General features: G+C 32.7%; 1 non-coding gene across 1 annotated transcript; it reads left to right on the top strand.

The window, feature by feature from the left end:
• The first annotated feature begins 241 nt into the window (after positions 1-241).
• Positions 242-374, top strand: LOC126021147 (small nucleolar RNA SNORA51). The gene has a single exon (XR_007499756.1). It is a non-coding gene; the product is annotated as a small nucleolar RNA SNORA51 (small nucleolar RNA).
• The last annotated feature ends 16,426 nt before the right edge of the window (positions 375-16,800 follow it).

Here is a 16,800-nt window from a genome sequence, read left to right as displayed (position 1 = left end):
AAAAAGAAAATTGTGTTTTTAATCAGAAACTTTCTTTGACTTACATGTATTATTATTATATTAATTATATTATATGTTATGTTATGTCACTATATTATGTTATATTAGTTTACCTTATTATGTTAATCAATTTTGTCCTTTAAATGAATTCTTACTTAAAAAAAAACAAAAAAAAAACAAAAAAAAAAACAACTTTAGTTTGCCCTGAAGAAAAGAAAAAAATAAATAAAAGATAAAATAAGGCCTCCCAATTCTTACCACAGGCTGTGTTCTTTACACTGGCTGTATAGAAAGAGGAGGTACAGTAAAGGCACCCCATATACACCTCAACACAGGCCCCTTGCCGGGTATGTATTGTGAATTGGGGGACAAAAAAAAAAAAAGAAAATGAGCATGGTTTTAGAGTTTTATAATAAATTAGGGAGGATTCTTTTCTCTTTGATATTTGGAAGATCAATGGTAATGAGCTCTTCTCTGAATGCTTAATAAAACTCACCTGTAAATCCATCTGGTTCTGCACTTTTTATTCTTGTTTTTTTTTTTTTTAATTGCTGTTTCAATGTTCTTACTTGTGATTGGCCTATCTATTTCTTCTCCCTTCAGTTTTGGGAAATTATATATTTTCAAATATCTGTCCATTTCTTTTAGATTTTCTAGCTTAACGGAGTATAGTTGTTCATAATAAGCTCTCATGCTGTCTTTGATATCTTGTGTTCTGTTGTAATCACTCCCTTTTCTTTTCTGATTTGATTTATTTGAGCATTTTTCTTTTTTTTTACTTGTGAGTGTTTATAGAGAGAAGAGCTTTGTATTGCTAGTGACCGACCATTTTAGACCCTCAGAATTTCATATGGTCTCTTGAGCACCACTCAGAGTAATAATTCCTAACTGCAAAAAACAGATTTTTTTTAACAATGCTAGGTGTGTGGCCCCCCAAAACCTTCACTCACGTGTTATAGAAAGTGGGTGGAGATAAATAGAAAATTATTGGAGACAAAAATATAATAAGCAAATAAAAATATGACTTTTTAAGATGAATACATTTTAGAATAAATAATTATAAAGTTATTCCTTTTAGGATGAAAATGAAACCTTTGCTTCCGCTCCATCTTCCATTTGAACTTTTAGTCTGTTAAAAGACAAATGACATGTTATCTTAACAGTGGATGCCTTAAGCCTTTTCCAAGTAATTATAAACCCTCAAGAAAAAGGATTAATCTATAGTAGAAGTCTAAAAATTAATCAACCAATTCACAAAAGGATTTCCCTCATAAAAATGACTGTCATAAATCTTGCTAGTCATCAATAGTTGTAAGTTTTCTCAGTTTTTTGTAATATGCCACTAAATTTTTATTTTAATATTTCAAGCAAAATTTTTGTTACCATAGTTTACAATAGTATTGATATTCATGTTGTAGGCTCACACCCTCCATGCCTAGAATTTTAGTATCTTTTCATCACTCTTCCTAGATCTTTTTTTCCTATTTTACCTTTTAATTCCTTCATTCTGTAGGAACTAGTTGATTGCTTTTATTGGTCAATATCCATAGCCTAACCCGTGTTTTTATTGTATGCTGCATAGAAAGATCAATTGATATATATCCTCCTCCTGAATCACTTCAAATATGTCATAGAAAAAGGCAAAACTTAATCTTTTCTTAATTCTGAAAATTAAAAAATATTTTCTTATAGCTGATAATTAATAACATTGTGTATATATAGCTTGATTTCTTTATACATCTATCGGTTGTTTGGCATTTGAATTATTCCAAAATTTTGGCTATTGAAATACCTTCAATTTAAAGCCATGCCACCTGAGATTATACTACAATCATATACTATATACACACATACACAAATATGTGTCTCACAGTATTATACAAATTCTAATTTTCATTTTTTATGAAATCTCTTTACTGTTTTCCAAGGAAGCTGAACCTATGACAGTCACAGTAATAGTGAATGAGGGATTCTTTTTCACCACATCCCTTTCTGCAACTATTTTTCTTATTATTTGTGGCCTTTTGGATATACATCACTCTAACTTGTGTAATATATTCAGTAAAAGTAATAATTCAAAAAAATTTTTATTTTTCATATTCCTGATATTTAGTGATGCTTAATTGTTTTTTATTCCAGAGCTGGAGTGATAGTACAGAAATTAAGATGATTTCTCTAAGGTTCCTTAAGGTGTCTAAGGTGGCTAATCTCAGATAAATCTTTAGCAATACATAGTTTCCAAGAATTCTAGAAGTAAAGTTGAGTGGGTATGGTTTACTTCCCATGCCCAATCTAGAGAAGAAAAGTGAATGATGAACATAAAGGTATAATCATTTACCTGTTGGCATTCAAATGTCTTCTTTTGAGACTCTTTCCCCATTTTTAATGAACTTTTATTTTTATTTATTCATTTATTTATTTTTTGAATTTTGGGCCACAGTCGATGTGACACTCGGGGGTTACTACTGGCTATGCACTCAGAAATCTCTCCTGGCTTGGGGGACCATCTGGGATGCTAGAGATTGAATCCAGGTTCGTCCTGGCTCAGTTATATACAAGGCAATTGCCCTACTATTGTGCTATCATTCCGGTCTCATGAACGTTTATTTTTTTTTATTGCTGTCAAGCTTTGTGTGATATATATATATGTGTAAATCAGCACTTTAAGTTATGATGTGTGAATTTTTTCTCCATAACTTCCCAGAATTTAAGATAAAATACAAAGCATTTATAACAAAATTGTGTAATATTCAGATAAAGGCAAACTTTTAGACAAATAGAATAGAATAAATTCCAGAAATATGCTTTCAGAATATGAACAGATGATTTATGACGAATAGGCTAAGAACATCAAGTGGAGCAAGAAAATAGTGTTGAGATAAATGGTTAATCATATAAAAATGAAATTGTATGCCTATCTCATGCCGAACACAAAGACTAATTCAAAATGTACTAAGTATCTCAATATTAGACTTCAAATTATAAAATACATTAGGTTGAATTCTTTACAATTCTTATCTCGGAGAATTCTTTAATGGTTCTACACCATTGCCAAAGAAATACAAGTCAAAAATTAAAAGAAGCAGTTCTCAATCAAACTAAAATCTTTCTTCAATAAAAATAGAAAATAATTGCTATTTACACAGGTTTTACCTCTAAAATTCGAAATATTTTCCTTGAAGTATATGCAAAACCCAAAAGGTCTGAATTATTTAAATAAGCTAGTTTGGATTTTTAAAACAATTTATCCTAAATACCATACAATGAAAAATATATCAAAGATAGAGTAATTGATAGTATTTATTTATTTATTTTTCCCACATCATGGTATACTCAAGAGCTACCTTATGTGCCTTGGAGTCTCCCCGGCAATGGTTAGGGAAAGAGCCATAGGGGTCCAGAGAGCAAACCCAAGTCTCTCACATGGATGACATAAATATTATTATGCTATAGACCACCATTAAATTGGCTTTGAACAGTGGTGAAATTGATCTACTTATTTACTTTCCAATTTTAATTTTAATTTTCTATTACAAATTTGAAGTGATTTAGTTGTTTTTTTAGGTATTGAGGAGTAAACACTTTTTGAAAAATCTCCACATTACAAAGAATATTACTTAAATATAATGATCCAAGGTATTAAAATAAATATATATATTTAAGCAGAACTAATAATAGTAGTGTATTGAACTATACAATAACATGTAAATAGTAATAGCCATAACTATTTGCTAATACATAAAACTTATATATAACAAAATTTTACAGCATACCTTAAAATAGAGTAGGTTGTATAAAGGTTAATCATAAAAAAAAACAAACTTTGGGGCACCTTACATTGAAATGCTGTGATATTTACTATTGCTTTTTGTAAAGATATACAGAAGTAATTATATTAGTAAAATAGAGAGGCTTTTAACCCCCTGGGAAGTCAAAACAGAAAGACACAGCTGAAACAGAATAAGTTCCAAATGTAATCCTCATATTATTCAAGAGTAATTGAAATTGTTGATTTTTTTCTGAAGTGCTTTTATGTGGGCAAACCTCTGGAGGAATCTGATCCTGCAGAGCTATAGGGTTTTCTACAAATGTGTTTATGATTTATCAAAGCAGGGCAGAGTAGTAGTAATAAGCTCTAAATGTTTATGGAAGAAGTCACTTGAAAAATTAGAACCTTGACTATACAGTACTAATATAACTTAAAACATAAAAATAAGAATACTGATATAAGTTGTATTGTGTTAAAATTTGGTTACAGGACATAATAAATCCAGGAAACAATTATTTGGCTTTTTAAAAATATTTGGTGTCATTTAAAAAAAAACAAAAAGATTTTATTTAAATACCTGGATTACAAATATGATTGTGTTTGGGTTCCAGGCATATAAAGAACACCCCCCTTCACCAGTGCAACATTTCCAGCACCAATGTCCCAAATCTCCTTCCTCATCACCCCACTTCCGCCTGTACTCTTGACAGGCTTTCTACTTCCCTCATTCATTCACATTGTTATGATCATTCTCAATGTAGTTATTTCTCTAACTGCACTCATCACTTTTTTTGTGGTAAACTTTATGGTCCTTCTCTCTTTAAAAACGAATAATTTTAATTTCTCAGAATTTTTGTTTATAAAATATCTGCCTTCCACACACAAAAGCTAAAAGATTGCTAGTCCCAAGAGGTAAATTAGGATTTCTGTTATGAATAAAATATAGACACTTTTCTAATAGTTGAGATTATTGTTTATTTCAGAAACAGATATATTTGATTTTGTTAAACTGCAATTTACTCACACTTGAGTTTGAATATCTATCTGAAAATATATTGGTGAGAGAAGAATGCAGGGAATGGTGAATTCTACCAGAAATTTATTAAATTTATAGTTTAAAATTTAGAAAGTTGAAGTTATATTTTGCTTTTTGGTTATACCTGGTAATGTTTTGGGTTACTTTTGGCTCTGGACAGAGGAATTACTCACACAGGGTTAAGTAGACTACGTGGGGTGCTAGGGATTAAACCACAAGCAAGGCAAATGCCATATTCATTATAGTATCATTCCACCTCCTAACATGGAATATTTTATGGAATATTTTTGAGAGAAAAAGTCATTCAGATATGCAATTAGTATTTTACTGCAGTTAGGAATTGACTGTAATTAGGAATTGATGCGGTAGGATGGACTCTATGAAGATATTTGCTGTTGGAGCCAGGCATTAGTATATATATAATCTTACTTCTGTACACAGAATATTTTGTATTCTGATCATAAGAATCTGCTTCAAAACCTAGACAAGTTTCTATTTTCCTACTACAACTAGGGTCTAAGAAATCAATTTTCTTTTTTTTTTTTTTTTGGCTTTTTGGGCCAAACCTGGTGATGCTCAGGGGTTACTCATGGCTATGCACCCAGAAATCACTCCTGGCTTGGGGGATCATATAGGATGCTGGAGGGATCAAACCACAGTCAGTCCTAGGTTAGCAGAATCAAGGCAAATGCCCTACCACTTGTGCCACCACTCTGGCTATAAATTCATTTTTAATGCCTTAATTGGGTTAAGTATTAGTCATTAATAAATAGTATAGTCTGTTTTTACTACCTCATTCTTTTCTTTTATAACATAAACTAAGCTTTCATGCAAAGCTCAGTCATCTTTGTTTTACACTATAGCCCTTAGTTAAAAATCACATATTTCCAGAGATAACATTTGCTGCAATTTGTTTTATGCCATTTTATAAATAACTATCATCTTTTATTATATAAGGTAATAGTATTATTTAATAAGATAGGATATTTCAGGGTGTTAAATATTCTCTAGGATGGCAAATAAGAGTAATCTTTTCTTAACTTTTATTATATAAAGCACATATAAGTTTTAGAAATGAATATATAACTTAGCTCTTAACTACACTGTTTTTATTAGCAAAATTTTTAGAACTGTTTAAAAAGGCCTTTCAAATAATTTGAAAGGTCAGTGTGCATGTTTGACATGTGAAAATTCCTGAGTTTGATCTCTGTCACTATATGCACCCTTTTTCCATACTGCTGGGTCTTACCATTCTTGTCTGGTAGACCCAAGTATTCAACTGCTAAGAAAAAAAGCCATTCCATCTCTCACTCCTAGTTCATGATTACTGTCAGCAGTCTATGGTTTAGAGGCCTATAAATGACTGCCTCTGTTTTCATATGAATTCTCTCCCCATATAGTAGCTTTGTGTATCAAATATCCTTCTCCATTTTCTTACGTATAGAGCAGCATTTTCAGGATTCACCAAAATTCAAAAAAGATCCACAAGGGATTAAGAAACTTAATTAGTTTTGCAAAGATCCTATATTCATTTAAGTTCTCATGGATAGACAGTAGGGAATAGGAAATGGGTATTTTTGTTCAGAAATTTCTTTTCAACTAACTATAATTAACCTTGTGACTGATAGATCATATCCATCTTCATATAAAATAAATTTACTCAGTCTAATATCACCTTAGAGTCAAATTTTGAGTCAAAATGCAAAATTTCAGATATGTATTACTAACTTTAAAAAATAAGATCCATTATCTACTTAGCTAATTTATCGTTGTACCTGTAAACTTGAAACAAAATATGTGCTTTCAAAGTGGAATGATGGATAAATAATGAGTAGATGATTTTATTGTAAAAGGAAGCAATGAGGACAAAAGAAATCACAGTGAGCTCAAAACCCAGGACAAAGTAGAATTTATTGTAAGGTCTGAAGATAATCTTATGGGTTTATTATCTGCTTTCTGGACCTCCGTACATTTTGTGGCCCTGCCCTAAAGGAATCTTTTTCTATGTTTTGTTTTGTTTTAGTTGTTTGGGTCACACCCCACAATGTTCAAGGCTTACTACTGACTTTGTACTCAAGGATCACCATGACTTTGCCGCCTGCGGCCCCCAGGTAAATTGAGTTTGAGACCCCTGCGAGTTTCTAGGCATACCACACCAATCATTGCCTTCGAGTTGATGGGTCTTCCCTCTTAAAATATTTTATTCTATCTTATGCATTTTTATGTACACAATCAAAAGTAAAAGCCTTAAGAGACTGCTACCTACCTATAAATTCCTGTTGCAATTAGAGTACTTCTGTATTATGTTCCTTCTTTGATTAATAGATTGTTGTCTAGCAATGTTTCTGTCACCTGTATTTCCAAATATGTACAGGGATTTTTTGTATGGGAAGAAGATCCACACATTTAAACAAGATTATAAAAATAAATCTTTATTGAATCATACCCTTTTCCTTCCAGATTTTTGTTGAGAGACTCGATAGTACCTGAGAGATACAAATTTATTCTCTGCAGCAAAATGTTGTTCAGATACACTTTTGTAATTTTTTCATGTACTTTTTTCTCAAGCTTTTAAAATTTTAGGATCCTTTTAACCTATATAGATCAAACAATGAGAGTTTGCACCAAAGTGAGTTTTAAAAATAGACTCGGAAGGCCAGAGTGATAACACAGTGGGTAGGGCATTTACCTTGCACACGGCTGACCTGGGACTAACCTGGGTCCAATCTTTGGCATCCCATTCGTTTCCAAAGTTGGGCAGGTGCAATTTCTGAGAGCAGAGCACTGCCAGATGTGGCCCTCCTAAAACACACAAACACAAAAATGACTAATTTTAAAATATAATGCAACTAATTTAGAAGATTTAGGTAATAAATGCTCAAACATAAGTTTAGCATATAGTTGTCAATAGTATGCAAAGTTAAAAAACCCTTCATTTATAGTTTATTCCAATATTAGCATATAAGTCCTTGTATTCTTTTAAGTCAGTACACTTCTTTTTTTTTTTTTTCAGTGTTTGGGTCACACCCAGCAGTGCTCAGCGGTTACTCCTGTCTCTCTGTTCAGAAATCGTTCCTGGCAGGCACAGGGGACTATATGGGATGCCAGAATTCAAACCACCGTCCTTGTGCATGAAAGGCAAACGCCTTACCTCCATGCTATCTCTCTGGCCCCAAGTCAGTACACTTCTAAATCATTATATTTAATACACTATGCTAAATGATTAGCATTGGCAAACAAGACATAGGCAAAGAGATTAATTAGTGCTTTTGAATGGGGCAAGTATAGTTCAAATAATTAAGGATTATAGCTTAAAGAGGCAGGCATTAAAACAAAAAGTGACAATATTAATTTGATAAACTTGAAGCAAATCCAGGAAGTGGAGTAGAGTTAGGGTTTTTATGCATAACTAAAGTACAGAACCAGATACAGTCCAAAAAACTAAGGCAGATATATGAAGTGGCATTGAGTTCTGCTTTGTGATTCAGAAGCATCATTTATGCACCCAGGCCAATGCTCCAAGGGGAAAAGAAATAGCAGGATGAGGGTAGGAGTCTTATAGCCATACCTTAGTGGTTCTTAGTTTATACATTCCCAAGAATCTGGGAAAATCAAACAGAGCACCAGCAAGGTTCTCTCTGTGACTCAGACACATATTTTTGCAAACAGGTTAGCACTCCAAGAATAATGCTGCCACTTGGCTCCTTGACAATATTTTATTTCTAGTCACTCTGCCATACTACAACAAAAAACCTCCAGACAGCAAAAGTTACAGTGGAACACAGCATTCTATCAAGCATAGTGAATGAAGATGATAGCTTGAAGTCCCAACCAGTATAAATCATATATGTAACCTTTCTGATAAGGACATTGGAATGAAACATTGAGTATATTCAAGAAACTTAAAGGAAGCATGAAATAGATAGCCAATAAAACTCAAGAGGATATGAGAGTAGAACTGAGAAAACTTCAAACAGAAATGACAGAACTGAAAAACTTGGTAGGTGTAAGGAAAATTCACTGTTAGGCCTCTCAACTAGATTAACAGCTACTATTAAATAGAAAACACTCTTTAAAATTAACATTTTTTCCGATTTTTGAACCACACTATTAAGTAGCAATTATGGATTAATCCTGCCTCTGTTCTCAGGACTAATTCTTTGTAGTGCTTTGGAAACCTTTTGTGGTGCTGGATATTCAACCTGAGTCAAATACATGCAAGGCACACTCCTTAACCCCTGCCTGTCGCTCTGGCTCAGAAATTATTAAGATAAAATTCATTTTTTTTAAATTTATGTTTTTATTAGTAAAATTAGTGCCTCTTTATAAAAATATTAAAGATATGGACAGGAGGGATTGAATTTTGGGTAGGGTGTGTTTGCCTTGCAAGCATACTATATATTCCTTCAAAGCCACCAGAAATGACTACTGAATGCATAGCTAGGAGTAAGATCTGAGTAATACCAGGTATGGACCAAAAACAGGCACAATGAAAGTTTTAAAAGGAAACATTTAGTAAAGAAAAATGATAAATAATACTGTGAATCCAGCTTTGTAATATAAATGACCCTAAATGAGCAATTAATCTATTTCCTCATTGAGAATAAATATATTTAATACAATATATTTTATTTCAAATATATTTAATACAATATATTCGGCTTGTCTCAAATCTAAAGAAAAACAAATGCATACATTCATGTTGGATTATTTATTATCGTCATTGCAGGTGAAAATATATACTCAGATATAAAAGATCTATATTTGTAGCAATGGAACCTTTATTAAGACCACCAATCAGTTTACATAAGTTTTATTCTGTATATTTTATCCATTTCCACCATTATTACATTTTTTATCATTCACAAAACATTTTGCTATGGAAAAATAATATAAATTAAGGCACTTGCTTGCATGTGTGTGGCTGTGGCTATAAAAATGGTATAAATCTCAGTACTATATATAGTTTGCATGAGCACTGCCAAATATGACCTCTTAAACACTTTTGGTTATATCACCCTCTAAAAATTTAATAAAATTAAGTGCTTTGGAGCTTTATTTATTTAAGTCTTTCACAACTTTACTTGATTCAATGCTACATTATTTTGGGGGGCACAATTGTTAATGGGATTGTTTTTTAGTTTTATTCCTTTCTTTCATTACTTGTATATAGAAAATTTATGGACTATGCATGTTTAAGTTTATAGCTTGCTAATTTACTGGAAAGACCTGCTGTTCCTAGAAGTTTTTATTTTATGTGTGGAATCTTGAATTATTTTAATTTAGTATTATATTATCTGCAAATAGTGAGAACTTGAGTACTTTTCTTACTCTCTGGTTGTTCTTGATAGCATTTTCTTGCCTAATTGGTATCAAAAGTTCCTTCAATACCACAATGAATTGAAGTGGTGAGAATGGGAAAACTTGTCTTATGCCAGATATTGATTTTAGCATTCTTCCACTAAGTATTATGTTTGCAGTGGTCATGTGATAAATAGTTCTCAATGTATTGAGAGAATCAAGAAAAAATTCTTTATTTTCCACCTATAGAAAGTTTTTATAATAATCAGTCCTGAATTTTGTCAAATGCTTTCTCTTTATTCATTGATCTGATCATATGAACTTTCCCTTAATTTTATTGATATGGTAAATTATGTTGATTGACTTGTATATGTTAAGTATCCTTGTATCCTTTGTATAAATCTTACTTGGTTATGGTGTATGAACTTCTTGATAAATTGTTGTCTTTGTTGAGGATTTGAATCAATTTATCAAGGATATTAAAGCTATAATTTCTCTTTTTTGTGGTATTTCTGCTTTTAATATGAGGATGATGTTAGAACATGTTTGTAAATGCTCATTTTCTTTAATTTACTGATGAGTTTGAAAATAAGTGGCAATACTTCCTCTCTGAAGACCTGACAGATGTCATTAGTGAATTCATTTGGGCCAGGGCTTTTGTTTGAGGGAAGCTTTTAGATTTCATTTCAATTTCCACAATGACGATATGTCTGTTCATAAGACATTTATCATTTTTGTTCAAACTTCGAAGACTATAGAAATCAAAGAATTCATCCATTTCTTCCAGCTTCTTTTCTTTTGTGGCATAAAAATTCTCAAAGTAAATTCTTATTATCTATTGAGTTTTGACACTGGCTGCTGTTACATATCCCCTTTTATTTCCAATTCACTTTATTAGGGTTATTTCTCTTTCTTTGTGAATCTTGATGATGTTCTATCAACTTTGCTTCTTATTTGCAAAGAAACAACTTTAATTGATTTTTTAAATTGTATTTTTGGGAAGGTTTAATAATTTTGGCGCAAGAACCATTAGCTCATTACTTCTACTTGCTTTTGGTTCATTTTGTTAGTCATTTTCCAATTTAGTAAGCTATTTAGTCAAGTTATTACTTTCTGATGAATGATTACAAGGCTATAAACTTTCTTCTTAATGTCACTTTTGCTGTGTCTCACAAATTCTGATTGTTCGTGTCCTTATTCTCATTTGTTTCCAGGAATCTTTCGATTTCATCTAAGATTTTCTCTCTTGTCCCCTGGTTGTTAAGTATCAAACTGTTTAATTTGTAGGTATTTTCTTACTTCTCTAACTCTGTTAGTAATTCACTTCTACTTTTATTGATTATTGGTATGACAGTTGATAAAATGCTTATCCTCTTGAGTTTATGAAGGTGTGGTTTACTCTATCTTGGAGAATATTCTATGAATACTCTATAACAATGTCTATTTGGATTTTTTGGAATAAGCTCTATATGTAATATAATCAATGTAATGCATACTAAAATATATAACATAATAAATAATATAATAAAATATATTCTAGGACCCAACATTTTTTCTGCTGATTTTATCTAAAAGTTTTATCATTTATTTTTGTCTGTCTTTTATTGTGATGATCTTCTCCATCTTCTGTTCATTTATTTTTATTTTTTCTTTATTCTGTTGTCTGGAAATGAAGATATTGTATTCTGTTTTATTCACTTTGTTTTTGAGCTCACGATTTCTATCCTCAGCAGCTGTTACTGTTTTGAAACATATAAATGAGCATTTCATTTTGCTTACCAAGTTTTTCATGTCTGATATTTCTGTCTGAATTTTTCTCATTTCTTCTCTCATATTCTTCTGTGCTTTATTGGCTGTCAGTTTCACTGTTACTTTAAACTCATTGAACATCCTACACTTTTCTACTACGAAGTTCATTTCACAGAGGCTATATTAGTACTGGTTGGATCTGCAGGATTACAATCTTCACCCACCAGGTATGGGGAAGTTGCGTGTTGCTTTACCATGGTTCCTTGTGAGCTCAAGGTGCTTCTTTCTTATGACATTCTCCGTCTTCCCCAATGCCAGGGAGCACTAAGGGGGAGTTTATATGGTTGATAGTTTTGTATTGAAGTTGTATAAGACTTAGCCTTCTTGGCCTATGACCTTTGGGGATTGGTAGGCCACAAATTCCTTTGTTGTTGGGGTGCTATAGATGTTTCACTTACCATGGATCCACAGACACTGCAAGTACTTTTGTTGTTGGGGCTACTCTGGCTAGTCCACAACATTGTTCAGGATCACCACTAATCTTGTCCTGATTTGTATGTCGTATGAAATGAATGTTTCCAGAAATCATTTGCTTTCATCACATTATAATTTTAAAGACAAATAAAATGATAAAATAGGTTTAGCTAAAAATGGAATTTCTCTAATTTACATAAGCAAAGTTGCTCCCAACATGTAAATTGAAGAAAGAATAAGTTAGAATCTTATTTTGTTATTTATAAAATTATTTTAAGAAATGAACTATCAACTCTGTTGGAATCATAAAATAACTGTTTTAGATTTATCTAAACAACAATTAGGGGGCCGGAGAGATAGCATAAAGGCAAGGCATTTGCCTTGCATGCAGAAGGTCTGTGGTTCGAATCTCGGCATCCCATATGTCCCCTGAGCCTTCTGGGAGTGATTTTTGAGCTTAGAGCCAAGAGTAACCCCTGAGTGCTGCCGGATGTGACCTAAAAACCAAAAGAGAAAAAAAACAATAATTAGAAAATATTGTCAATTTTGTAAATCCTTTTATAAACACTAGAAATGAAAAATATGTTATGTGTGCTATTATTTGACTACTCTGCTTTAATAAAAAAAGACAACAATGAAAATAAATAAATAAATACCTTGACATTTGACTGACAAAAAGTATGTTTTGCTTCCTTTTTTATTTCAGCTTCATTATTTGCCATGTAGATGGATTCTTGAAGTGACAGTTTCTTAATGTTTGTGTTCATTTCAGCTGTTCATGTGTTTCTGTAAAAAAAGTGATTTTTTCCATAACATTAATCACCAAGAAATTTATATGTAAGTCAGGGATTCCTAGTATTTAGTGAAAAAAGGCATTTGAAGTCCAGTGAACATTTATTTTAAAACCTACATAATTATTGGTTGGTGATATATACTTTAAAAAAGCCCCGATTTATTAATTACAGTCCTAATTTGAGTCCTTAAAAACTGGCACTTTGTATCTCATTAAGGCATATTTAGCTATTTTTCTAGCAAGTATGACAGTTTAGAAGGCCATTGTAAGATTTAAAAGATAATTACAAGAAGGTTCTAAGCTGCCTTGATCCTGCTCCAGTTGAGAAATTGTCAACTTCCTGTCAGAACATTCTAGTCAAGATCTTATTAGTTTAGTATTCTTGACAATGCCTCACAAATATTATGTTTTTTTTTTAAAGTTTAAACAGCTTGACGTTTTAAAGGTTATCACTTTCTTTCCTAGAATAATTACTGCTATTTTCAGTAATGTATTTTTTAAACCAGTGTATTAACAATAAAAATGTTAGGAGTTCATCTTCTACAGATATCTTCCATGGCATGCTAATAAAAATTGTGGAATATTAGTCATATTTGATGATACAATTATAAATCTGCCACCTTTTTATACATATAAGGACATTTATATACTTATTTTTCTGAAACCATGTGATGCAGGACAGAGCTTAAATAAAATAAAGTTTTAACATCTAAAACTTCAGATAAGGCTGGGAGTCTAGCAGGAGGGGGTTTGGCAGGCCACCGCCATGCCTGAGGCCTACTTAACCAGGCCTAGTGGGGGTGTGGGAGTTGGGTAACCCCAGCACCCCTCTACCATCTTGCTCCAGATCTTGCCTGGGCAAGCCAGTGAGTTGGGCCTGTTGGTGGAGCTTGAAGGTACTCTAGGCTTTCCCCCATTATCCATTCAGCTCCTTAGGGAGGGTCTGGGTGGGGCCTTGAACTTCTGGCCTCCCAGCTTCTTGAAGTCACTGGTAATCTCTGTCCAGTCTATATTTTCAAAATTGCGCGGGGGCGCGCACAAGAAACATTAACAGTACTCACTATCATTGAATTATGTTTTTATGTATGCAGAATGTCCATTTTGTACTCTGCCCTTTTGCATACCCCTTCATAAGATCATATTTCTCTTTAACTTCCTTAACTCCTATCATCATTACTCCTCATCTAACCTTTCTAACTTAAGTACTGTAGAGTCCTAAGTCACATATCAAAGTGGTACCCTGGAGTTAACACCTACCCAACTATTTTAAAAGGCATAAAAAGGACACTATGTCTCTTCAACATTTTATGGGTGCTTTCTTTGACGGCTATAACTTTTGCTGAATATTTTCTTATACAGTGAAATCCCCCCCTTTGTTTTTTATCTTCTCTTTGTGAACTGCTCAATATGAAATTTGGTGTGAAAGAATCCCTCAGTTTAATGCTTATGTTTGAACCAAGTCATGGGTTTTGTTGGAAATGTTCTTACACTCCAATATATCTGATAGCACCACGTGGCTTTATTTCTTGTTTGCTTAGGCACACTAAAATGGGAAAATACTATACATACCAATAAGTTCTTATCTAATAGAGATGGGAACACACAAATCTTGTAGTGCAATGAGACCTTATACCCTGAATATTGACATAAAGACCTGGTACAGGCCTCAGAAGAATGAGCATTCTCCATTCACCCCTGATCTAGAGAAGACATCTACAAAACATCCAAAGTTGCATATAACATCACCTAGAGGCATTCCTATACCAGGGAAGACCCTACAGCTGCTCTGACATCAATCTACTCAAAAAAGACTTCCCTTAACACTAAGAAGACTTAACAAAAACAATGACCTGCTTACTGGACAGGGCTTGCTGTATTGCCCCTTAATTGTGAGGTTTGTCTATAACATTACCTGGAAGCAATCCTCTACCACGGAAGGCCCTACCACTGCTCAGACATTGTCCTGCTGAAAAGAGACTTCCCTTAACAATGAGAAGACTTAACAACGACCTGCTTACAGGACAGGGCTTCCTGCATTGCCCTTTAATGGTGAGGTGAAACGAGAAAATGCTCCACATCATGACTTCAATTTAGGATATGCAGATTCTAGAATCTTTAATACAGAAACATGATACCAACAACAGAGACTGTGTGAAAAGTGTGTTGGCACTACGGACAATGTCTTGGATTGGACGATAACTTGCCTGAAGCCTAGAGTTGGTCTTATGACAGGAAACTTCAGGGGTAGGATCTCTTTGTATTTACGCCAAGGTTATTCCTTTCCATGCCTCTCATATTTTGGTGGGCCTATGCAAACAACAAATGCCACTCTAACACCGTTTTTACTGTGCTCCTTTGACTCTAATCCTTAAAATGCACCCACTTAAAATTTGAAGTTAACTTAAGCTGATATGCATGTACATGGAAATGTAAAAAATACTATGCCTCTAATGTTTAAGGAGTTACATAAGTTTTATGGCTTTAGATTGCCTTGTGTGCTGTTAAGAAATATTACAATGTGCTACAATCTGGGGACTTGAGGGACAAAGTAATTGTACATGGATTCTGTTTTATTTATCTTAATGTTCTTTGGCTGAAAGTTCAAAGTTAAGATATCAGCAAGGGGACTTCTTCTGAGAATTATGTTATAGCTGATTGTTCTTCCACTGTAACTTTACCTTGTCCTCTTTCTTTGCATCTTTTGTTCTCATAATTCAAAATAAAAAATTTAAAAAAATTAAAAAAAAATAAAACGAGATAAAAGCAAAATGTATGGAAAATTTTTCAGGTCTAAGTTTTCTAAATATTACAGGATGCCAATTTAAATTTAAGTGACTTCTCAAGAAAGGTAAATCAGGTTGGAATAAGTCTTTTGATTACAATACACTTGAATTCAGATTAGAAGAATAGTCCTTTAGGCTTTAAATAAATATCAAACAGCATGAAAATAATTCCAGAGAAATTGCAGATCATAAGCATTTTTAAATGTAAAAATATATCCAAATAATTGAAACTAATCAGTCAAGGCAATATTTATGAATGGTATCAAAATTATAAAACATTATATTATATATTGAACTAAAATATTGCAACAAAACTGGATGCAACTATGTTTAAAAATATCACAGGATCATTTGTATTATAAAAAGTGTACCATTTCTTTTTTTCTTTTTTTGGCCACACCCTTTTGATGCTCAGGGGTTACTTCTGGCTAAGCACTCAGAAATTGCCCCTGGCTTGGGGGACCATATGGGACGCCGGGGGATTGAACCATAGTCCTTCCTTGGCTAGCACTTGCAAGGCAGATACCTTACCTTTAGCGCCACCTCACCAGCCCCAAGTGTACCATTTCTTAAAGCAAAAAAAAAATCTTATAGCTGGATAAATTGAAGTGTACCATTTCTTAAAGCAAAGAAAAACTTATAGCTGGATAAATTTTTTAATCTTCTTTATATTAAATCAAAGATGAGCTTTGAAAGACATGTTTATATGGGTGACAAAGACAAATAAAATGTCTTTTGAAATAATTTCACTTGAAATAAAAATCATTATCATTATTAAGATGGATTTGGAGGAACATATGGGATGCTGGTAAGGCAACACGCTACCCAATATTCTCTCTTTTGTCCATTCATTTAATGGTTTTTTAAAAAGAGACACTACTTTTACTAATAAAAA

This window comes from Suncus etruscus, chromosome 10 (assembly GCF_024139225.1).
Source record: "Suncus etruscus isolate mSunEtr1 chromosome 10, mSunEtr1.pri.cur, whole genome shotgun sequence".
Lineage (NCBI taxonomy): Eukaryota > Metazoa > Chordata > Mammalia > Eulipotyphla > Soricidae > Suncus > Suncus etruscus.
Note: the sequence above shows the minus strand (reverse complement) of the source record. Positions and strands in the feature narration are given on the sequence as shown.